Consider the following 25716-nt stretch of genomic DNA (forward strand, 5'->3'; position numbering starts at 1 on the left):
GTAGTCGTAGTACTCACTCGTGCGGATGTTAATCCACACCAGGGAGTATCGCATCCACAGTGCATTCCTATAAATATTCACAATTCGTGACCTCCTAGTAGCTGGATTACAGGACGACGCCACCCGTCCCAGTCAAAGGATTATGTGATCTAGTTTAAAAGGAATATGACCTTTCTGTCATGACAGTAGCTGCTTAAATAGTATTTTCTCTTTGTACCATATTTTACAGCCAAAATGTCGTGTTATTTTCAATAATGTTACTAATTCAGTGCGCCAAAGTCCGTAATATAGGCAGGTGCAAATAATTTGTCAAGATAGGTACCATTTTAGGCAATGTTTCTAAGTTTCGATTTTATTAGACACAATAAGAGCAGATATTTCTACATAAATATTTGATATTTTGTAGAATAATATGATAAAATGTAGGCAAAAGTGGCGAAAAAGGCACACACCAACCCGTACAATAGATATAAGATCTTTTGATAACTCATCTACATACCAAGACCTTTCTTTGGACACCTCTACCAAGTTTCTACGCCCAACCGTTCTCTCAAATTAGTGGGGACAAAGTTTCCAATCAAATATTTAGATTCCCCCATGTTAATCTTATAGGAGAAACTCCAACTTTGATGGCCTGTGGGGCAAAGCCCGAGGATTTTTACTACATGAATTGGTGAAAGGGGGCGTCTACACAAAAAATACTTTATTTTGACACGTCGTTTGTAAAAATCCGTCCATTATTAACGGAGGAGTAGTGTTTTGTAGAAATCGCCTTCACGTATTATATATAAGGATAAGGCACATACTGTGTATTCTTTTGCAAGCTACACCACGGCAATCCAATTGCAACCTTTGACTTATTACTACAGTATCATTTGACATTAATGCCCAAAGAATTCTCGTTTTTCATTGAGAGGTTAATTTAATGAGCTCAATAAGCTACTTCCCGTGTTAACACAGGACATTAGGAATGACGTGACCGCCCACAGCAACGCCATAGGTTAATCAACTAACTGGCTTATCAGAACAGCTGACCAGATTGAATACCCCCACGCAGCAAACCTGTGTACTCTGAATTGCCATAGTACCATTGTACATTGCCTTAGATAAAACATACTCCCTTCTTATCTGTATGGAACAGCTGAAGCCAATTTTAATATTAGTTCTGTCAGGTGTACTGTAGTGGTCATGTTTTTTTACAATTTTCTTATTGTTATCTTAGTCATTTAAAACCTTGTTTAAGCCAAATAAAATTATCCATACACGAAAAATAATTCGTCCCCTAGTTGTACAACCAAGCAGTAAAGCACAAACCATTAATGAACCCTAAAATAATATAAACAAATTTCGTCGACACTAGCGATCAGTGTCACCGGACATGAACTAGACACGACAAACGAGCTTCGAAATAAATATGCAAACCAACTCCTGTTCTGAATAAAGGTTTCAACTTACTATAAGATTCGTGTAGGCTACGTAGAACGGGCAAACAGCTAGTACTGTAACTAATAAACGTACTCACCAGGTTTGTAATTAAGATGTCACGGTCATACTTCTTTGTTTCCTGAAAACAAGAAAACAGTTAGGCTAGTTGTTGAGATATTATACACTAATTCAGTAACGACCTGAATATTTTTGTTAAATTTTAATGTTTATACGGTAAAGATAGTAACAAACATATCACCTGTTGTGTGTTCTAGATCATATAACACTTTACATTTCCTCCTGTCATAAGGTGTGTATTTTATTCGTATGAAAAAAACCCCTTAACAAAGGAAATAAAACTATTATGTTAAATAACTTACCCTAACCCAATGGAAATAAAACTATTATGTTAAATACCAAATCAGGGACTGTAAAAAGTTAGAAACATTGAATTCACAACTGGACCTAATAAAACCTGATCTTTCATAAGTACTGATCATGGATTGAGTGAAGATTAACCAAAATGAGTATGTATTTGAGAATCTTTAGAGTTCCCAACTGATCTTCGATATAGTCAACCTCAACCATATTGAAATCTATTTTGTTAAAAATCAATTTCAACTTCCACGATATCATATGTTTGAAGAAAATAAGTTAAGAGTGCAATCGACTCTCTATCGAGGCAAAAGTGTCTACCACCATATACAAATAGACTTTGTGGCTATGCTTCTACTAATAGTAGAGTCAAATGAACGGCGTTCTGAACGGAATAGCAAAAACCTTAAGAATGGTTACTTTTCCTTCATCTGCTTTGTGAGCAAAATTGCCTCAACATTATAAAATACTATTAAGTGTTCTCATTGCAGCCATGGAGACCAATCAATATTTACTTTTAAAATGTTCACCTCAGAACCTTTAAAGCCAAAGGGGCAAAGTCTACAGTCAGTATCGAAATGTGAATAGTCCTATAATGGTCCTTGGTATGGTAACTATATTTTTGTAAAATTTAAGCCCGGTTGGTGCAGTAGTTTTTGCATCTATTAGTAACACAAATACAGACAGACACCATTAGCATTTTATATATTAGTATAGATATAGAATCACACATATGAAAAATGTTTTTTTTTTTATGTTTTCAACAAAAACTATCATCATAGACTAAGAGAATGTTTTATCTATGCTATCATCCAATTGTCGTATTAACAGGTTTCGACGACGTACAAGTTCCAATGCTTAGCTTAACACAGAAAAGCTGACAACCCAGATGTAACAATGCTATGTTTTAAAGTCAATGAGACAATTCATGTGCGGGTCGGGGCATTGAACGTGGGCGCCTGTTAATGTTTCCGGCCACGCTGGGCGCCTAAACATTGGCGCCTTTTTACGTGTAGAAAGCATTTAGGCAAAACTATCACGTATAGTTAGGATAACAATCAGTCTGGATTTTGAGTGTATAACAGTTTTAAAACCTTTAAAATTGGGGTGGTTCCTTAATGTATTCTGGGGGTCGCCGCCTAGAATTAATTGTGTGAATTAATGTGGCCACCGCGACAATACCGATATGTGAAATGTTTTTTGTGTAAATGATTGTGTGGCGGTTTTATTTAAACTAGAGATCGCCCCGTGGTCGAAAACTAGACCAAAAATATGTATTGTGCAAGCTTCTCTATTTTCACCCCACGCTGTAAATAAAACATGTGATAGTCATTATCCGTTATTTCGTCACCAGCATGGAAACCTATAAGGTCCATCTTAATTTTTATAACATTTTAAATTCATTTTTTGTGCGTATTTTTTTAACATATTTTAATTTATAATTAAATAAAATTATAAATTGATTCTGCACATATACAGGCAAATATCTTTGTTGCAGTATGCTTAGATTTTGCGATGGTGTGCGAGCTGAGAAAAAAGGTTTTCAAGAAGTATACTTGCCTTTTAATATTATTAAAGGATGTTCATGAAGATGCCTGATGATGCAAGGCAACACCAAACTGAAGCATTGACTATATATACCTATAGGTATATTCAGTAGGTATATATAGTCAATGACTGAAGTCATTTGTGTTGACGAAACGCGTCGCGAACTTCAGCGAATTGGAACCCTAAAAGGTAAAAATATCAATATTATTTACAATGCTTGCAGTCTTATCAATCCACTGATACATTTTCAACGGAATTAAAACTTTACAATAAAATATATAAATACAATATCCAATTGCATAGCTTTTATAGTTTGATAAGATATGACTAACAATAAACCTAATAGGTAACCCAAATATTTAAATTTAAAACACTTCTCGCCTGTTTCATTGCATTTGCATATTGTATCAAAGTAGATTGTGCAATTCCACCAAATCAGGTTGATTAACCTTGGTGGTTATTGTTTCGTGTGCTCTTATATTTCTGAATTGTTTGTACATTTCTATGTAATATTGCAACAATAAAGATTTTTCTAATTTTCTAATATTAAAACATTAATTGTTGGTGCAGACACCCTACTGTACTAATTATTGAACATCCTGTGAGCACAGTACATTTTGCTAGGAATCTCGTACAGTCTATTGCTAAATCGACCTTCAATCTTATCAATGAGTGTATAATGGGGAACTATTGTTTAAGTTCCTTATTAGATATACAACTAAATGCGCATAAATTAACACGACGATCTTGTTATGGTCTTTCTAGAGTGTTGCAATTGATGTATTACGATATAGGAGCTACTACATTGTTGTGAAACCAACTATACAACAACAATGATCAACAACAATACGAGGAATTACGTAAGATGTGCCAAGGCTTAAGCTCATCAGCTGATTATTTTCTTATCTTGCACTCAACTAACGAATCAGTGACGAGTTTCAAGCAAATAAAAACTGGAGTTACTATTACGTAAGTACTGTAAACACGATTCACTTTCCTCGAGGATATTCTCGATATGGTAAGTGGGAGGAGTGAGGTATTTACTGGTGTAGGTACTGGAATACCTTCGTGATCAACTTCAAGGTCAATTGACAGGATTTATGTTTTCAAAACAGAGTATGCATTCCAAGGAATAACAGGAAAATAGTCAGAGCTAGAGGTATAAAAATATGTAGTAGAGACTAGAGAATACTCGGACAAACTATTGGTACATGCAAAACAAAATACAGTAAATAGCCAAAAAATTTTAACTTTGCCATTTCGACTGAAAACAATCAGAATGAAACATTTTCGTTGAAAACAACAATTATTTAATCAAACGAAACATATTTTACAAAGGTAGCATTGAGGACGAGGATTTCGCGATATCATTGTTGGAAACTTTTCTATTAGATATATTTTTTCGCTCTAAAACCATTGTGCTCCATTACTTTGCAAAATAAACTATCCTCATCTTGGATAAAACTAAATTCATTTAGGCATGTTACGGTATTAAAGAACCATTACACAATTAGAACTAATTGCAACATCTCAAGGTTTAAGGGTGACAGCCGAAGTTAAGGGTTTACAAATTGATGGTGGATCTTGAGAAATAACCAATAATTGGTGACATTCCTGAATGTTAATCGAATTGTCTGTTGCTCTCCTGCTGGGTAATTGGTAATTTAGCCAAACCTCCAATCCAATTTTAACATTTGGATCAATGCTATCTTAGTTTTGTCGTCTCTGATTTCCCACCAAGAAATTTCTGCATAACGTGTATAATCCTTGTAAATGTTATCATCATTTTAGTAAACATCTGCTAAAAATAAATACTGTTAAATATTTCTGATATATTAAATTTATACCAATCAATCAGTAACAAATCATTTATTTATGTCTTAATACTTACTAAACATTTTTAAATTGGTGCTCGACTCTACGTGTTTTTAAGACTTTCAGGGGTTTCTTATAGCCTTTATTATCACTTTTTGATAATCCACAAAATGTATTATGTGTGTAAACATCTATTTTCGAACACAAGCTAAATAAAATGTTGGTTTTTTTTATTTTCCCTATGATACCCAAAACCCAAGTAGACTTCTAGTTTTAGTATTACAATTATAGTCAAACCATATTTTTGAGCGTTATGTTTTAAATAAATTTGAACAGAATTTGTTCAAATCAAACATAACTAAATTAAATATTGAAGACTCTACAAGAGGCATTATAGTAAACATAAACATAACTTTTAAAATAGGATTTGATTTTGATCTGACTGAAAATTTAAGATTTATGGTTATGGGAAATTTCTAAACGCAGTTTAGATAAAATAATAGCTTCCTAGTAATAACAATGCCAAAAAGAAAAACGTATCCCTGTGAATATTAAAATAAGTGCGATACAAGTACCTACTGAGATTGGTTCTAACAAAAAGAAAATTACGACCCAAAACCATGATTAGGAAGAATATGTATAAGCAAACAGAACGTACTGTTTTTGTTTTTCAATAACAGTTCTGAGGGTATTTTTGTAAACAACCCACATTCCAATCTCGAATCTGGGTTACTGTTATGAATATATGTTGACGTGCAAGAAATGGCGGATTCTAAGCAAATAAATCCTTTAGAAAAATGATTTTCATGTAAATATTGAAGAATCTGAATCAAAAAGCTCAGATATAATACGGCATGGATGTATAAGTTGGGAGTGAAAACTTCTGCAATTAATTCAACAGAAAGACTCTATTGCCTAAGATAAAATCCGATAAGCTTAAAATGTTGACTACTCACCAATTGTATTCACGTCAATTGAAATATGTTTGGTGATGTAAATAAACAATAAAACACATGGAAAATACCAGCTCCAAAAGAGTGATGTTTCATAAAAAAAAAAACAATAAATCCTCAAGTGGCGTACATTTGTAGCTGTCAAAAAACCTGTTATCTTCAGACCAAACTTATAACAAGGTGTTATCAATCTGTCTTATCTCGAAACCACATTTATACCCGGAATTCCCTGTTATGGTAACATGGTTTGTGTAATGTTGTGTCACAGAAAGGAAATTTATAGTTTGTATGATTTCTTACTTGAATACCTCATCCAATGCAATTGTAATAAGAGTATTTATAAGAACACTTTTCTGTATGGACATGCTAGGTCAATATTCACAAAGATTATAAACGACATGACAAAGTAAATCTCTTTCAACAATGCTTTCCTAACGTCAACGTCACACTCTTGATATACTAACCCCAAGGTAACGAAAACTCATGTGTAATCAGTAATCGTATAAGTGAATATTTTTGCAAGATCGTTGTCCGTTTGTTCTCTTGGTGGGCTAAGAGAAGACGGTACGTCTTCATATAGCGTCGATGTTTCATGGCAACTTTCTGTTATTTCTGTTGGCAACGCCGCACATTTCTCTTGTCGCGATCTCCTCCAAGTAACAACTACTCAACTGTAACACTATATGTAAATATTGCAACATAGTAGCCCGCTTGTTCACTAGTTAGACCCATTATGACGCACACAAGACCAGTCAAGGCCTTTGCCAAGACGTGACAAGCATTGGGTCTGTGGACTCAAAAACATCTGAACCAACATATCAGCCGGGGCTGGTTGAAGTCGAGACAAGCAATTGATTTTTTTCGATTTCTTTTGGATTTATTTTTCAGAATCAGGCCCCTTTGTTGTAATTAGGGATCTGATAACCTAGCAAATTTCTTTTGGCCCCTACTTTATGGCATAGAGCATTATTTTCAAAGACAGGTGTATTTTTTAATTTTTCTGTTGAAACAGCTTTCTGGTACCTTGCTTTATAGAGTGGGTTGAACCACAAACAAGATTCCGTCATAATACAGGTGTATGGGCAGGAATTGTATCCCATTTATGTGTTTCAAAATGACTTCGACGATCGAAAAATGGTACAATTCCAGGTGGCTCCAACCCCCCCCCCTCAATTACGGCAACCCACAAATCTATTATAGATTCTCTTCGAAGACCAAATTACATCTGGTGACTGACAGAATACTTGTGATTTGTGAAACAACAAATTATGTCCATTGAACATTGTAAGGGAAACAATTTAATTTAGTGAAATGTTGAGTATGTAATAAAATATGTTCCCTACTTCAAATATGAAGTTTAAAAATGCATGATGTGCTCTTCCTTTTTCGGCATTTAATACTTAGTGGAATGAATAGAACTAGAGGTCGTCCAGAGGTCGAAAACTCGACCAAAAATACGTAATGTACAAACTTCCTTATTTTTTCGCCCCACGCTGTAAATCAAACATGTGATTGGAGTTTCTTCCATTTGTTTTAATTTTCTGTTTAAATTTCGTTGCTATTTCGTCAGCAGCATGGCAGCCCATAAGGCCCATGCTAATTTTTTTAGTTTTAAATTCATTTGTGTGAATATGTTTGAGCCTATTTCAATATATAACGGGATTCTGCACATCTACAGGGAATTATCTTTCAGTATGCGTATATTTTCCCTGCGATGTACACGAGAAAAAGGTTTTCAAGAAACATGCTTGCCTATTGGTAGAATCTACCCTCTTGAAAAATGTATTCTTTTATTCAAATATATTTTGATGATGTTCTATCCTTGAAAATCTAACTAAAGATCTTCATGCCTCCCAAAGCAGGTGGTGTGACAACAGGACTGAATTTGACCTGGTCCGTTCTGGGTCCGCAGGCGCAGCCATGCGGATAATTTCAGGGGTGCGACATTAGGACTGAGGGAGATCTCCCTCACCGCGTCGGTTTCTTCCCGTTCTCCCGCGGCCAGCACCCTTCTTCCTACCCTCACAGGCACAGGCAAGAGAACTAATCACCTAATGGAGTCGTTCACTAGGTCGCTGAGAACGCATCACCTCATGGAATCGTTCACCTAATTGCTGCGTCGTGTTTTTGAGAGAACTCGACAGTGCAGCATATTCTTTCCAGTTCAAAACTAAAATGTTTAATCACACTAACAGTTGTTATATCCATTAAATAATGAATAAAATATAGGCTCTATTATTTAGTAAGTTACGTAATGTATAGTGAATGGAAAAACGAGGAGTAAATTAAAAAAGCTGTTTAGTTGTACACTGTCTTAAATATTTAAAAAAAATTGGCTATTTTTTCCGAATTCGTTTAGCTCTTCTACCCGACCGATTTTCATGATTGAGGTCTCAAATTGAAGGTATGCACGCACAGATTTGCCATCAAGCATTGGCATATAATTATCTATAGTCTCACTCGGTCTATACGTAAACGAAATTTGCTCTCCATGTATTTCTTATAGGAGTAAAATTTGGGTTCTCTTTGCCGAGTTCTAGCTCTTCTACCCGACCGATTTTCATGATTGAGGTATCAAACTGAAGAAATGCACGCACAGATTTGCCATCAAGCATCGGCATATAATTATCTATTATTCCACTCGGCCTACACGTAAACAAAATTGCTTCCCTTATATTTTTTATGGGAGTTAATTTAGGGTTTTCTTTTCCGAGTTCGTTTGGCTCTTCTACACGACCGATTTTCATGATTGAGGTCTCAAAATGAAGGCATGCTCGCCAATAATTGACAAATATTTACCTACTGTATTACTCGACAAAAAACATAATTTGATATATTTTTGAGTTCTTACTACAATTTATGATGTATTTCACGAGTTACTATACAATCCTATATATTTTAGTCTAAGAACCTCCAGTGAAATACCGCCTTTCATTTAAGCTATTATTTATTCAAATCGGACGAGTTTAAAGCAAACGTAAGGTGAACAACCAACAGAAATATAATTTTCCAAAAGGGTTTTCTATGATTATGCAGTATTGTGCATGTTTTTGTACATGTTTAAAACTAAAAATAATTAGTAAATTATAGGCTTTAATTTGAGCTATTGATCGTTTGAATCAGTTAAGCTCAAGATACTGTGTTACTCAATCAAAAATCATAAATTTGATTATATCTCGGATATTATATCTATCTTAACGCTGCGGAGCAGCATGGGTCCTCTAGTTTACTATTATTTGTAAAATCGTCACTTGTATTAAAACCAGCTCAGTTTGAACAAACAAATACATTTAAATAGGGTATACAGTTTACCCAAAGACACTTTAAACTTTCACTTTACACTTTTTAGCCGGGGTATTTTGCATGTAGACCTAATGTGAATTTAGGCTTTTCATATTAGTAAATTTATGAAAATTTAATGTTCGTCATGGGCAATATATACGTTTAAAAATAGTTAAAGATATGAAAGTAAAACCTAAAATTAAACTAAAGTAATTATTAGGTTGTTAGTTAATTTTGTAGTACAGTGTTAAATTGTACTACTGTATTGATATAAGGAGTAAAGGTGTTGTTGACGTTAAGTCGTATTAACTGGGTTTATTTATTTAAATAATGCCAACTTTAATAAATATTTGGTACAACTTTCAAGCATAGAACTCACTACTGTGGACATACACCAACAACGCTCTGATTTTCGTTTCAGTACAGTGTGGTATTGTTAGTTTGTGGAACGCATCTCACGAACTCCCTGGATTGCGGCAAATGCAGCTCATAGAATTAAAATTTGATGTCATAGGGTTTGTTGTGGACGGATACTGATCTGTTATTTTGGGGATTGCCCAACTCCGCGCAGTGGTCAAATTTAATCCGAGGAAAAGTTTTATGGCCCCCGAAGGGTTCATCCCAACTCCGCGCGGTGGTCACTTTTAGTGTCAAGTCTAACTCCGCGCGGTGGCCACTCCTAATATCTTCGGTAGTTGTTTTGGTAATGTTTTTACCAAAACAAAGGCTACAGCACATTTGCATGGACGTGAGTTGAAGTTTCCAAAAAGTTTGCTGCTGTTATTACAATAATACCCCTGCCGCAGCAAAACTGCAGACTAAGCGAACTTCCATTTGCCTGATTGCATTACCAGTAAAATATATATTTCAAAATATACTATTTATTCCCTATTTAAATATCATTAGTTTAATGAGTGCATAGGTTTGCTGCAAGAGGCAGGGTAATAAGTGTTTTTGTGAAATGTCAATAGTAAAGTGTAAAATAAATGCATTTCCAAATTTAATCAGAATACGCTCCTTTTACAGGAAGTTACAACAATTTACTTATTCTCCATAAGAATAACATGGGAATTATAAAATTAAAATTTGTTGGCATTTTTCTACAGCCATTATGGCGCATGATAACACTTCGATATACTAAATTATTTGTCTTTGAGCTCTACAAATTGCTTTAAAAAGAAATTGCAAAAATGTATGCTATTAGGGACAAAATTGGGAAAACTCGATTTTTTTCCCATAAACCCCAGTTTCCATGGTCCGATCGTGCTGGTTCGTGAACTCGTTCGAATAAATGTAGGTTTAACCTTCATATCAAACTTAATCAAAATTGGATCATTTTTGCTCGAAATATCGTGCTAACGGACATGATATGAATTCGAACGGATGGTGTTTTCGGCCTTTGGGACATAAAAACGAAAAATTAAATCAGTGGGTCCAGGTCCTACCTTAATACCTACGGTAATAACTTATTCCCTACATGGGAAATTCGCTAAAACGTTGGTCTGGATCTGGCTTCAATAAAAATCCTCTTCATAGACGTCGAATTCGCCATTTAATAAGACGTAATAAAAATATTTTAGCTTTTTTAGGGTTAAAATATTAGGGACTTACCAATACCAGTTTAGAGTGTAGAGTACGGTGGGTAAAAATCCGTAATTAGTAGGGCCTATACAAAACTAATATTTATGAGCTTGGTACTAAAGTTCAGAGAGCTCATAAGCCCAGTAATATGAATGAGTGAGTATTGTAGAAATTGGAACGTATAAATTCACAGTCACTCTTTCTCGCGGACTTGTTAAAACTTCTTATATTAGTGGTTTTTAAGCTTCATCTCCTGTTTTAGGTATATCTTATCTCTTTACTTTCCTATAAATGATAAAAATAACATAAAATATAACACAATTTCAAAGTTCAAACACACACTCTCAGCCGTCAGGTCAGGGCTGTGAGAGCCAAAATTGACCACTGCGCGGAGTTGGACATGTGCCGCGAGGGATCCGAAGTGACCACTGCGCGGAGTTGGACAGTCGGTTTTGACAGATTTCTGACCACTGCGCGGAGTTGGGACAAGCCCGTTATTTTCTGTGAACATATTTCAGAAAGTTCATTGGCATTGGTGTTGTAGTACATAAATTATTTCTCAGTAATCCATTACATACGACCTAATAGCTGGAAGGTCCAGATTACAGAACATTGGGGACTATGAACAGAGGAAAGGGAATGTGTGACCCTTCCTGGAATTCCTAGCTCGACGCAGACGTTTCTCTTTGTTAACTATGCATCAGGTGAACGAGATGTTGGTAAATAATAGAAAATCTCAATAACTAACGGTACCAAATGTTGTCATGGTGAAGTGTTGTTTAAGAAATAAAACATTTCTTTACTGACACTAATATATTTCAATCCTCCAGCAGTGCTTGCTAAACAGAGGATGAGGATACTGTCCATCACATTGCTAGAACTTAAGTAAAAAAATATTTATACTACTTCAATTTACATGCTACATCAGTGACACACTTTTGATTGTCATTTATATATTTAGATAAAAAGATACATTTATGATATTATACGTTCCAAACAAATTAAAATATTGTAATTTTAAATTTCATGTAGTTTCCTGCTTCAACGCGAGGTCCGATATAAATTGTCGTTTTCATTCGTTTATGGTTTTCAATTTCGATAACTTGAGTGGAGTGATTGATTACATCATCTTTGAGTTGACTCTTTGAAGTAATCGGAAATTATTACTGTTATTCATTTTGAAATAATGCCTGAAATACTTTGCAATGCTCGAATACGAGCAACAGAAGCACTAGTTTAAAATAATAGTTGTTAGCGCTGCAACGCGCACCCGTAGAGTATTATAGGCCTACATCGATGCGCGCACCGGGTAACTGCTAGTAATACATAAATATTTAAACAAAAACTGTATGGATCATAAACATAAATAAATGGTGTCGCTTGCCGAAATGTAATAGTAATTTTCATTACCCTACACACGAAAGTACCTACACTTTTTGAGGTCGATTCACACATAACAGTTACGACACGTCACAGTTCAGATATATCAGTCACGTCACAGTTAGCCAAAATATTCTTTAATGGATTTTCTATTGCTTTATATACACTCATCCGGTGCAAATCCGTCAGTCGCTCTCTCGGCGTCCGTCAGTCAATTCCAGATTTCTTTCTACCGACATTTTTGGTTTTCGGCCTCCTGTCGGACTTGTTTGAGTTGAGATTAGAAAAATAGAGGGGGTTTTCATTTAAATTACCGAGTTTGTATTTTAAGTACTGTTTGTAACAATGGACAAGATTTAGGATGAGATTTTGATACAATATTAAGTTTTAATTTACCATTTTTCACTGTAACATCACTGTAAATATAGTAACGCAAGTCCGACTGAAACCAAATGAATGACCCTGACAATCCACAACACATTAATTTATGTTACAGTCGATGGTAAAATTACTCGTTCCTATACTCTATACTTATATAATTTGACTGAGAAATTTTGGATTCAACTGAGACTGAACTGTGACTGGTCTGTGGTGGAACTGTGACGGAACTGATATAAATGAACTAAGAAAATACAGTAGGTTATTTCCGCTACTGCAGCAAAATTACATAACGTTAACTTTCTGTGCATTTGTGGTGCACGGAACGTAACGGTATGGGATTTTGCTGTGCAGACCCCATATTGAATAAACAAAGGTATTCGTATTGTTTACAAGTTTTTCGATATCGTAATGAAAAATAATGTTAAATACTCATCTGAAAAGTGCCATTGCGGGTTCGAAAGCTTTTTCCAAACAAATAAATCTGGCTAATAATTATCATAAAATTTGGTAACTTATGGATGATAAGCATAAACAAATGACGGAACTGAACGAATCTTATACTAAATCTAGCAACACCGGGGGTGTTAGAAACTCTTTGCCATATTCTCATAATTGCTTGTTTCCTCTATGACATTTGTATTTGGAATGATTTAACTAACATCTGTTATATTCTTTGTTTTTTTAAATATACACAATTACAGTCTACTTAAAGCCCTTTAATTATTTTACCCACGACCGTTTTTTAAAAGTAACCATTTCAGTTTAGTTCTCAGAATTGAAAAGTTTCACTTAACAGCTGTTTACTTTCATAACAGCATATTTCATTTCATAACAGCATAGTTTTTCTCATAACAACACGGGTAACGGACCAATGAGATTCAAGGATTGAGGGAAAAGAAGTAAAATTGTAATGTTTCGAACGTCAACTAATCAGCTGATCAGGATTTTATTCGTTGAAACAATTGACGTACAACACTTTGTTTTAGTAAATACACTTGTTAGTAAGCGTATTTTTAAACATAAAATCATAAAGGTCTCAATGTAATATTTCAATGAGTGCATCGTCATTACTTTTACACCATCCTAGGTAGCCTAAATAAGTGTTTACAATCTGAGTTAACAAAGCGGACTTTTGAATCAAGTCAAGTGGTACGGTTGAATTTCGTATCTAAATAAAATGGGTGATCAAACAACCATTTTACGGCATTTTAAAGGAACCAAAATTGTCTCTTCTGAATCTTGATCTCGTTGCGAGGCACTGGAATAGCGGCTAAATGATATTAATAAAGACGAATGCTAACAAGTGAACGATTCCATGAGCCGATCCGTTCACTATCCCACTAGTTCACTATGTGTCCGGGGGGGGTTGTGTCCTGATTGCGAACAGTCCAGATTGCGAACAAGGGTAAAATCGTCCAGACTGCGAACACCTCAAAAATGCTGTGGACTACCTGAACATGAGTCGTCCAGACTGCGAACAAATTTTTGGGAATCTGTAAAGATGGTTTAGTCGCTGTTGTTGAACGTGAGTTTTAATTGCTTGTTGAGTTGGGAATGTGATTGAATGATTGATGTTGTAATGTGTAATGCATATACATGTTATTTCGGATGTAAGATGTATGTAAGTATGGTATTTATTTTAGTTGCTATTTAAATTGCTCGTTGACGATGGTTTTTTAGGTAATGATTGAGTTTGGAGGAATGTGATATTGGCAAATGCATGATATTTCGGCTAATTATGTTAAACTATAGTCAGTTTCTCTAATATTAATATGTGAGGCTATTTTTGTGAACAAAACTCCTCCGTTATTTCTGGACCGATTTTAACGTTTGAGGTGTCAAATAATTCGTCTTAATTTGTAGTATTGCATTAAGGTTTTAGGACTTAAAAAAACTCTTACCATTAAGGGCACGAGACGCTATCAAAGGTCGCATCTTCCCCATAAGAATTACATTGAAAACAAATTTTAAAACAAAAACAACTGTATATAAAAAGAAACTCACCAGCTTTTTGGGAGTAAATATTGATGTTTGTAATATTTATGAGGTAATTGACAAATCTAAACTGTCAATCAGTTTTGTTGGAAGAACAAACAATTTCTTGAGTTAAAAGGAGAAATGTTGAAAACAGGAGGAGAAGAAAATTAATAGGAAATCTATTACGAATAAGAAGAGTAGAGGAGAGGCCTGGTCTCACAGTAAGGAATCCAGGTACACACTCACTTGGGGAGATGAATCATTTTTGTCAGATATGCTAAGCAACTTAAAAACATGAAGAATATACAACGGATGTTGTCACAGTGATAAAGTAAACCTACCTAAAGTCCGATCAAATAAATACATGCAAGAAATGTTTACTGGTTAAAAGCTTTAAGTCGGGAAACATTTGTAGAAAACACTAAAAAATAAGGCCGGGTCCAAAAAGTGCTAAAATACAAGAAGCTTTTATTATTTCAAAGAGCTATTTAATAGCGTGAGTATTACAATTAGTCACATAAGCATTTAGTCGGGTATTTTAAACTCATCGAAAATTATTACTGTTATTACTGTAGTTTTAAAATAACTTCTGTACCTATAATACCGGCACTTGACAGTTGCTCGATTTCGAGCAACAGGTACCCTAGTTCATATGAAATGATTGTTTTATTTCTTTTACTCTGAGATTGTTTAGTAGTTGCTTGTTCAAGTCAAACATATTATAATTAATTTTAAATAAACAGCCACTTTAAATACCTATTATCAGAACGAATTTGTGAGTCTGGAAGAATCTGTCTGTTAATAAGGGGCTTTACCTATAATTATACCACGTCTCATAAAGATATGTGTCTTCAAGAACATTCATCCTTTCCATTATGTATATTACCAGTCTTAAGTTGTGATTTAGGCTAAATAATTCTGTTAAGGGTTTCTATGAAAGGGTTGAAAACCCCAACCACTCAAAATGTGTTCGCAATCAGGAATCCTCCCCACCACACGGACGACCCCCTCCACCTCGTAGACCCAAACATGTTCGCAGTCTGGACTGTTCGCAATCAGGACTGTTCGCAATCAGGAGGACACCTCCGGGGTTAGGGTGATGGGAATAAGGCAGGGAGAACGGGGAGATTCCATTCAGTCCTAATGTCGCACCCTCGCATTATGCCGCACGACTGCCCCAGAGGGCTCTGGCTGGCCCAGGTCAAATTCAGTCCTGTTGTCGCTTTACCCTCAAAGCAAATGACACTTCGTTTTAGCTTTTATCAAACATATAACAAGACAGTAAAAAATCCAAGCAGGCAACTACAAGTGGTTAGTTTCCTCATAAGATTAATTTGAGAACACTTCAATATTTCATGAAAAAATGCAGGCTTGAGATATTTATTAAAAATCAGTAAATTAAATTGATGGCAGTTGGTTTTAGAGCTTGCAGATCTTTCCTCTTTCCTCGTTGGGGATTCTTGGGAATTCCACTCGGTAGAAACTTGTATAAATTAACTCCACTCTACGTCTGCAGTTACGCACCCTGAGCTGTCGAGGAAAACGGGATCATTCGTTGGGATTATGCCAACGATAATGCTTGTTTGCTATTCAGATTCAGGTTATAATTAAACCTGCACTTCCTTGTGAACACTTGAAGTAAATACTTTAAAAAACTGTTAAACCCTGAAACGCAAGCGTTGAATTTGATTCCGGTTTGACTCGTGGATCATTTTTTCGGAGTTCACCCGAAAAAGTTAGTAATTACATTATTTTAGTTCATAGCTTTCATTTTTCTAGTTTCTGGATTTAATGTTTTTTAGTAGCCCTAGGTACCCTCATTTCCCGTATTGCATAGTCACATGATGTATGTTTTACATAAATTTACCCTCATCTTTGCTCATAGTGTGTAGGTTACGAATAGCTGTTGGAAAATATGTCTTTTGATAAAGATGAAATCAAATAATCAATTTCGTTATGTCTCCTTTTCTGTAGACGTGCAATTTTGAAATTTGGCTTAACATTTGTCAAGTGGGAGTGGAACAAAGGCTAAAAACAAAATAGAAATATTCAATCTTGTAATCTGTGAGTTTTTTTCTACGAGAGGAAGTTAATTACTTTTCTGCAAATATTCTTACTCAACAGATTATAAGGGAATACATTTTCATGCGAAACCAAGTATTTGTGGCTAATTTTGTAGTTTTTACTTAGTTTTGTGGTGAAAACAGATTATATGATATTGCATTAAAAAATCATACTGATAGACGTTTCGCTTAAAAAACGCCCAAAAGCATCACCATTTAAACAAACATTGAACTTAATTATGAAATACTGAATCCAGCTTACCTAATTATTAATCTCAAGCAACAAAAATATTAAAATCGAGAAACCCCAGAAAACACGTTGTACTCAGTTTATATGAAATAAGAATTTATATTCTGCCAACACCAGATTCATGCTTTTGCAACAGATTCATTGGTGTAAACAGGTTGGCCGCTAGACTGGAGCCTTGTCCGGTTCTCGCTGTGTTTTATTGGTCGGGAATCTCTTTTGGCAAAACTCCAAGATGACGTAAGTCGCTCCGGTCCACGAACCTGAAGCTGAAGTAGGTAGGAACTCTGGTTGACTTGGCAACAGTCAGGATCGTCCTGGCATAATATAGATTTAACAGCCGAAGACGAAATTGGACAGTCAATGTTGTCCACGTGTTTTGCTGTTTTTTCTTGGTATTAAACAATTTTAAAATGTTTCAACTAAATAAAAATATCAAAATATAAGACATAGAAGTTTTCGGTGCCAATCACGTCGCCAGTTTCAGATTGCTGTCAGATGTTTAGTCCTTTTGAAGATTCAAAAACCAAGACCACTTCCAATGACAATTAAATTTTATCTGAAGAAGCGGTTTACACCAAAACTACAATGGACCTATATAGGATCAAGATGGTCTAGTGAGATGCTCTCAAGATGCTCTAGTAGAGCTACTTATACCCTGTTATCATAACCAAAAGAGAAACACGTCGTAAGAAACATCATAAAAACAGAAAAATCAAGTCGGCATAAGGACCCTTAAACGTCACCAACATTATACACAGATTTCAGATTGTACGGTATGATTGAAATTCTTCTTGTACAATTCAAAGTCAATGAGGATACGCATTAAAATCGTGTCTCCAGATGGTGTGGTTCATGATAATCTGAAGATTTGATAAAATCACTGAAAACGTATCTCATCCAGGATATTCTACGCAGTAAAACTAAGGTCTTCGCACTATCCGACAGGGAAGACAAAAGCCCGACCCAATGGAACGAGAAGGAAAGTTATAACCGTCTATATTGAGACATCCGGGTCAACGGTACCCAGAGACTACAGTGTAGCCAAACTATCAATTGACTAAAGTGCCAGACCAGTGGCACTTTGGCACTTTAGTCACCGCCTCCGCTTGTCTCTAGCACCCAGTCATGTGACATTGAGCGAACTTACTACGAGGCGTGTTCTGGATGTAGCTTACAACTGGCATTGTAACATTTAACAAACACTCCTGACAACCAAGACTGGACGTTGAAATCACCCACCTGGTTTCTGATATGTTTTCTGTTATATCATCACTGCACAATATACAGATTCGGTAGTATGGAACTTAATGCCTTTGGAGCTGTGGGAATTATTATTTAAATCGGTACAGTGACAAATTTTGGGCGTTTCGGTGCTGTAGGATTTTCTTTCGGTGCTGAGATTCAAAAATCGTATTCGGTACTGTCTCTAAAATCCTATAACGCCGAATAATATGAGGAAATACGCCAATAAACCCGAGTTTCGGTGAGCCACCTTCTCCTACAAGTTTCACTGTCTCGTCACAATTATTATAAATAATTTTTATAGGAATATCGCAGGTCAAATCAGTTGGTAGTCAAGCTTCGTGGTGTGAAAAAATGTCGCAAAAACTTTACAGACGGAATCAGAAAGTGATTAAAACATTGAAGGTTGATCCTAAACACTCAGTGACATGAGTGTGTCCCAGTTGTAGAAGGTGTCTCGTTTTGTAAAATCAAAACGTTGATTCAAACAAGGTTCAATGTAACCTTGCCTGATGTTTTATACTCTACTTTGTGCAAGAACACCAATAGCCTTGGTTACCACGACTGCCTCCGGGACTTTATCAACGTCCTCCCACATTGAAACTGATATAGAGGCAGGGATCAGCGCCTAATATAGCTTGACAAGTGAAGATTGTTTTCTCGTAATGTTTTTGGTTTGGTACAAATTGAAAAATTTGATCGTAGATGAATAAGAATTTTTTTTATTCCAGAATGGTTTGATTAAAGAATGTTGAGCTTTCTTTAATTGTAGAAAAACAAAGACTACTTAGAGGGTTTCACTACAGACAATATAATACTTTAACCATTAAAGTATTATATTGTCTGTGGTTTCACACTACGAACATTGCAAGTTTGGGAAAAATGTGGCAGTACCGAGGAACCCAAAAACAAAATGTACAAACGGAACTATAGAAAAATACACCATGGCTGTCGATTTACCACTGTCACAATCGTACAGACCACGCAATTAAGTTAAAATTGTTGGGATTTCCACTTTTGATTATTTTTTTACATCCAAAGTACAGAATCGACGTAAAAATATGTTGCATGTTACCATTTTAAGTTTAAACACACACAGCACTAACTTTCAATGGTTTTAAACTTTACCAGCATGTGTTTCGGTTGTATCATAATTTTCAAACTCGATATTAGTCCAAACCTTGTACAAATTGACGTAGATTCTAAACTCTAGAGTACGCAACAGTTTACGTCACAGAGATAAGATCCCTCATCGTACAACATTTACTTTGTAAACATTCACGGAATTCCGACAAGCCTTCAACTTTCAGCGTTTACTTGTAAAAAAACTCGGTGGAGGTGATTATTCTTGTTAAGTATTCACTTTTTTATCATGTTACATTTCAACTACTTTTGGAAATAAGAATGGGTTCCCTTTTTTTAATTTTAAAGTTTAAAGTAGTATTAGATAACGAAAATGTCAGCATTTGTTATCCTTCCTGCTTTTACTCACAGCAGTAGTGTGCAAATACAGTAATATTAACTGTACACAATTTTGTAAGAGATAGCACAAAGGTGGTATATAGGTTTATTTTATATCGTTGATTGCTCAATTAGGAAATAGCTAACATGTTTATTAGTGTTTTTTATGGATATCGTAAATTGGAACTTTTCATAAAGTAGCAACAACGAAGAATTGTGCTGAGTCATTGGATGTATTATTTTCAGGACGGAAATCACAAAAAATATACATTGTTTTTACGAGGTACAAATTGTGACAAAGCATTACTTTGAAGAAACACCGGGAAATATAATACAACTTTAACTTAATGCAATAGTCCGGGAATTGCCGGTTTACAAATGTGACAGCAGCAATCCTATATTAACACATTGACAAATTACAAATCTTTGATGTAAACGCCATCAGAAATCTTGTACGATACAACTGAGTAGTTAAACCGAGTTGGTTAAGCCATAGACAAAAATAATAGATGAGTGAACGAAGTGAACGAATCTATGTATCGTGTTCGTGTCTAGCGGAGTCGGAGAAAAGTTGTCCACTTGTGTGTGTCTGTGTGTTCGCACCAAAAACTCAAGAACCGTCGCACTTATAGCGTTCAAATTTTGCACAAATAATTATGACACGACTGGGAAGACTTCATTAAAATTCTAGACGATTCCGCTCAGTAGTAATTATAAAATACTTAAAAAACATTTTTAAATTTGTCCCATAAGAATAACATTAGGAGCTACCTTCTTCTTCTTTGTATTTGTTTACGTTTTGCGACCAAAAATTTTGTTGTCTACTTAAGACAGAGAGAACGACTTTTACTCTAAGCTCTTTCATTCATGGAGTAAACAGTTTGGCGTCTATGAATATATATCATTATAATTTCACAGCTTTCAGAATAATGTTATTTAAGCTAATTAAATTTCACAACTTTCAGAATAATAAATTGAACTTAACAATATTAGTCGGCAGTTATATACCTTTTATGTGCAGTATTAAAATTCACCTTTAAATTAAAAGTATATAGGTATGTTTGTATTTAGAACAAAGCAGCTTTTTACATTATTCAATTTAATGTTGGCCTTGAATATTAAATATTCAAAGATGTTGGTATATTTTTATATTAAAATGCAATGCGAAGGGGGGGGGGGAAACAGGTCCCCGACGTAGAGGAAGCGGAAAGGTGAGCAGTGAAAAGAAAGGAGTACGGAAACCCTTTATGACTGTTAAATTAACGTATCGGTAATACTTAAGGGAGAGAAATAGGTCCACGATGTAGGAAGTGGTGAAGGAAGTAGTCAATGTGAGCAGTCCGGAGTGTGGGAAGCCTTTGTGACCATTAGAATAATGTATCTGCAATTCTAAAAATGCTATGGGAAGGGAGGGAAATAGGTCCACGACACTTAGGAAGTGGTGAAGGAAGTAGTCAAGGCGAGCAGTCCGGAGTGTGGGAAGCCTTAGTGGCAGTTAGATTAATGTATCTGCCATAATAAAATGCTATAGGAAGGGAGGGAAACAGGTCCACGACGTAGGAAGCGGTAAAGGAAGTAGTCAAGGCGAGCAGTCCGGAGTGTGGTAACCCTTTGTGGCAGTTAGATTAATGTATCTGCCATAATAAAATGCTATAGGAAGGGAGGGAAACAGGTCCACGACGTAGGAAGCGGTAAAGGAAGTAGTCAAGGCGAGCAGTCCGGAGTGTGGTAACCCTTTGTGGCAGTTAGATTAATGTATCTGCCATAATAAAATGCTATAGGAAGGGAGGGAAACAGGCCCACGACGTAGGAAGTGGTGAAGGAAGTAGTCAAGGCGAGCAGTCCGGAGTGTGGTAACCCTTTGTGGCAGTTAGATTAATGTATCTGCCATAATAAAATGCTATAGGAAGGGAGGGAAACAGGTCCACGACGTAGGAAGCGGTAAAGGAAGTAGTCAAGGCGAGCAGTCCGGAGTGTAGAAACCCTTTGTGGCAGTTAGAATAGTGTAACTGCAATACTGAAATGCTATAGGAAGGGAAGGAAACAGGTCCACGACGTAGGAAGCGGTGATGGAAGTAGTCAAGGCGAGCAGTCCGGAGTGTTGAAACTCTTTGTGACAGTTAGAATAATATACCTGCAATACTAAAATGCTATAGGAAGGGAGGGAAACAGGTCCACGACGTAGGAAGTGGTAGTGGAAGTAGTCGAGGCGAGCATTCTGGAGTTTAGAAACCCTTTGTGACAGTTAGATTAGTGTAACTGCAATTCTAAAATGCTATGGGAAGGGAGGGAAACAGGTCCACGACGTAGGAAGTGGTAATGGAAGTAGTCAAGGCGAGCATTCTGGAGTGTAGAAACCCTTTGTGACAGTTAGATTAATGTAACTGCAATATTAAAATGCTATAGGAAGGGAGGGAAACAGGTCCACGACGTAGGAAGTGGTAATGTAAGTAGTCGAGGCGAGCGTTCTGGAGTGTAGAAACCCTTTGTGACAGTTAGATTAGTGTAACTGCAATACTAAAATGCTATGGGAAGGGAGGGAAACAGGTCCACGACGTAGGAAGCGGTGATGGAAGTAGTCGAGGCGAGCAGTCTGGAGTGTTAAAAACCCTTTGTGACAGTTAGATTAATATACCTACAATACTAAAATGCTATAGGAAGGAAGGGAAACAGGTCCACGACGTAGGAAGTGGTAGTGGAAGTAGTCGAGGCGAGCATTCAGGAGTTTAGAAACCCTTTGTGACAGTTAGATTAGTGTAACTGAAATTCTAAAATGCTATGGGAAGGAAGGGAAACAGGTCCACGACGTAGGAAGCGGTGATGGAAGTAGTCGAGGCGAGCATTCCGGAGTGTAGAAACCCTCAGTGATGATTAGAATAATGTTCAGTGTCTGCAATTCTAAAAATGCTATGGGAAGGGAGGGAAACAGGTCCACGACGTAGGAAGTGGTGAAGGGAGTAGTCAAGGCGAGGAGTCCGGAGTGTGGGAACCCTTTGTGACAGTTAGATTATTGTATCTGCAATACTAAAATGCTATGAGCAGAGAGGGTAACATGTCCACGACGTAGGAAGTGGTGAAGGAAGTAGTCAAGGTGAACAGTCCAGAGTGTGGGAACTCTTTGTGATTAACTCTTTGTGATGGGAACTCTTTGACAGTTAGATTGATGTATCTGCAATAATAAAATGCTATGAGAAGAGAGAGAAACAGGAAATACATTACGTATATTACCAATGACTTTGGTTAATTAATGGACGAGAAGTTAGGATTTTTGTTGACTGAGATTTGGTTTTTTTTTAAGAGGTTGGCACTGGCAGCCTCTTTTAACCTTGCATTTGCCTGTCCACATAGATTAAGCGCCCGTGCGTGGATCGTTTACAGCAAAGCAAGGGGTGAGCCGGTACAGGACAAAGGTGAACTGAAATTTAGTGGCTGTGACTAGGATCCGAACCCACGACATCGCTGCCTTGGGCCCGAAGTCCGCGTGACGCTACCGACTGAGCCACCGACTCACCATTATTTGCCCCGACTCATGGGTTGATTTGCCGATACAAATAACATTTTTGTGTTCACCAGTGACACCGGTAAGTATGCTAGGTGTGGGTGGACTCTTTCATTATTGCGCTCATGTTCACTCATCCCGTTACGCGCAGAACAATTTTACTACTAGTTAAATATAGACCGTCAGCTGTCCTGCGGTTACCATAGGTTCTGGCACGCACCGCTGGGAGCGCCTTGTAGTTAGGCCTACGCGCTACGTAACTACACGGCGCTCCAAGCGGTGTGCGTCAGAACCTATGGTAACCATGGTAACCACTGCACGGCTGACAGTCTATATTTAATTATCTTTTCTATGGTTAAGCTGAGTAATTATAGCATTTGCCTTAAATCATAGGTTACCGAATCAATCCAAAACTGGACCCAGCTGTCCTTGATCATGGGTCTAAAAATATATCGTGTAAACAGCTGATCTTGGTCAACGACCAAGTTACACAAGGCCTCATTCGGCTGTCATTCATATTTTGATTAAAATGTGCCTTAGTTGCATTCCCATTGAGTGCCCAGCCTTTATACCAGAATAGTATACATGGAAGAAAAGACTTCAATAAAGCAGCAGCGTATCAACAACCTCCATTTAAACATGAAGATCAGAATGTTACAACATCAAACGGAACGACACATTTCAAGTAATCACAGTAAGCAATTCTGCCACGCGCATCACGTATGTAATACAATCCCGGGTAATCTGCAGCAAACAACCTTGTCTTGTAAGTTCCAAGTCAGCGTCGCGTCGTGGGGTTTAACGAGCAACACGTGCGACAAAATACTGTCGGCCTCGATCATTACATCGCTAGCGGGTTGTGTAAGTAGTAAGTACTCTACTTGTACATTTACTTACTTACTGCCGTGGCTCCACAAATCTCAGTCGATTCTTCGCCTCGTGTACCAGCCTCTTCCACCCTTCTCTGTCTTCTACCAAGTTGACATTTTCACCCATTGTCCTGATGTCGTTCAATAATTGGTCAGTCTCAACTTTGGCCTTCCCAATGGACGATTACCTCCAGGTGTGGCTCTCCAAACTTCATAGTCTTGTTCCTTTCTCTCTTCTCAGCACATGTCCAACTTAACCTTCTTCCTTTAACCATTGCAACGATATCTTACTTTGGCTACTTGTAACATGGATAAAGTTCATCTATGATATTACTTTAATCCTCAGTGATTTTCCTGCGAAAAGTTTAACTTTGGCCAAGTTGGCATCCGGTAATTTGGCTTTGGTGGAACACACTTGATAATCCGAAACTTAACTGTCAGACTCGGTAACCCACTAAATAGTTCGTCACACAGTTATATCGTGCAACAATTTACAAGTCTCTAAATTTAGAGAACATTTAATCAGAAAAGATCTTATAAATATACCAAAATCTGCAGGCACTTTGATTAACCTACAAACTACCTACTCGTTTTCGCCGACTTGATTTTTCATCCTCATAAATGTATCCGGTTTTGGTATTTATTGGTTGGAGTTGGCAGCACCCCAGTCCGACTTCGTTTCCCTGAATCAGCAAAATATTAGCTCACGCAGTCAACCAATGGAACTAAACTAGCTCGCTTTCAAAATCGTTGAAACTAACTTCAAATCGCTTCAATCAATGATGAAACAATGTTTGGTTATATCAAGCCCCAAGTGTATGGTAATATTGTTTGTTTGCTTGATGATGTTTGATGTTCATGCAACCTAATTGATGTTTCGCTTTTGTTTCCACGAGTTCTATAAACAATGGCCCCAGTGACTCAGCTGTTTAATTAGACCACAGAGAAATACGTATCTGAATAGAGGAAGTTACTTTGAGCAAATGGGGGAATATATAAATGTTGTCATCCCATCAAAAGTTTTGATCAAAGCCTATTAGCTTTTGATAACAATCTTGATTAGTTTGTAATTTAAATAAGAGACCAGAGACCTTACTCATTTGACTATGGACGGAACTGAACATTCCACCAGAATTTTTAAATCATACAAATTATCACAGTATTTAAAAATCATTAGAGAAATTATCATCATTACTGTCGTTAACTCTGTAAGTGACTAATTTGGCCACGTTCAATTTGAATAAAAAAATTGGGAACACCTAGTTCATAAAGTTCTTAATTTAAATCGAATATTTTCAATTAAATACCTCAACTTAAATTGTTTCGTAAAATTTTGCTTTGAGCATGGAAAATAGTTTCTTCTGCGTGTGATTAAAGTTGTTCACAATAATTAAGAATGCAATAAAATGTTTGTGAAATTCCTTTCCCTTGTTAATTGTCATTACTTCGAATCGAAATAGTAACATGGCTCTAACAAATATCGCTCAATCAAGAAGGAGCGTGTTTATGAGATCACTTGGGTAGCTTCTGCCTTACAAATCAGCTGATAAACAAGTAAGGACAAATTATCGAAAACAGGGACCAAAGACTTCTAGCTGCATTTCTTAAATTTTCT

General features: G+C 36.4%; 1 protein-coding gene across 2 annotated transcripts in view; it reads right to left on the bottom strand.

Annotated features, from left to right (window-relative positions):
- The window catches only part of LOC128999802 (gamma-aminobutyric acid type B receptor subunit 1-like), a 75281-nt gene that overhangs the window by 35376 nt on the left and 14189 nt on the right, over positions 1–25716 (bottom strand). For both annotated transcript variants that reach the window (XM_054426483.1, XM_054426484.1), the window contains exon 2: positions 1523–1564. The gene's annotated coding sequence lies outside the window, so the exon portion shown is untranslated. The remainder of the gene's footprint in view (positions 1–1522; positions 1565–25716) is intronic.

This window comes from Macrosteles quadrilineatus, unplaced genomic scaffold (genome assembly GCF_028750875.1).
Source record: "Macrosteles quadrilineatus isolate MER2022 unplaced genomic scaffold, UCM_ALF_1.0 Scaffold_8__2_contigs__length_117827958, whole genome shotgun sequence".
Classification (NCBI taxonomy): Eukaryota; Metazoa; Arthropoda; class Insecta; order Hemiptera; family Cicadellidae; genus Macrosteles; species Macrosteles quadrilineatus.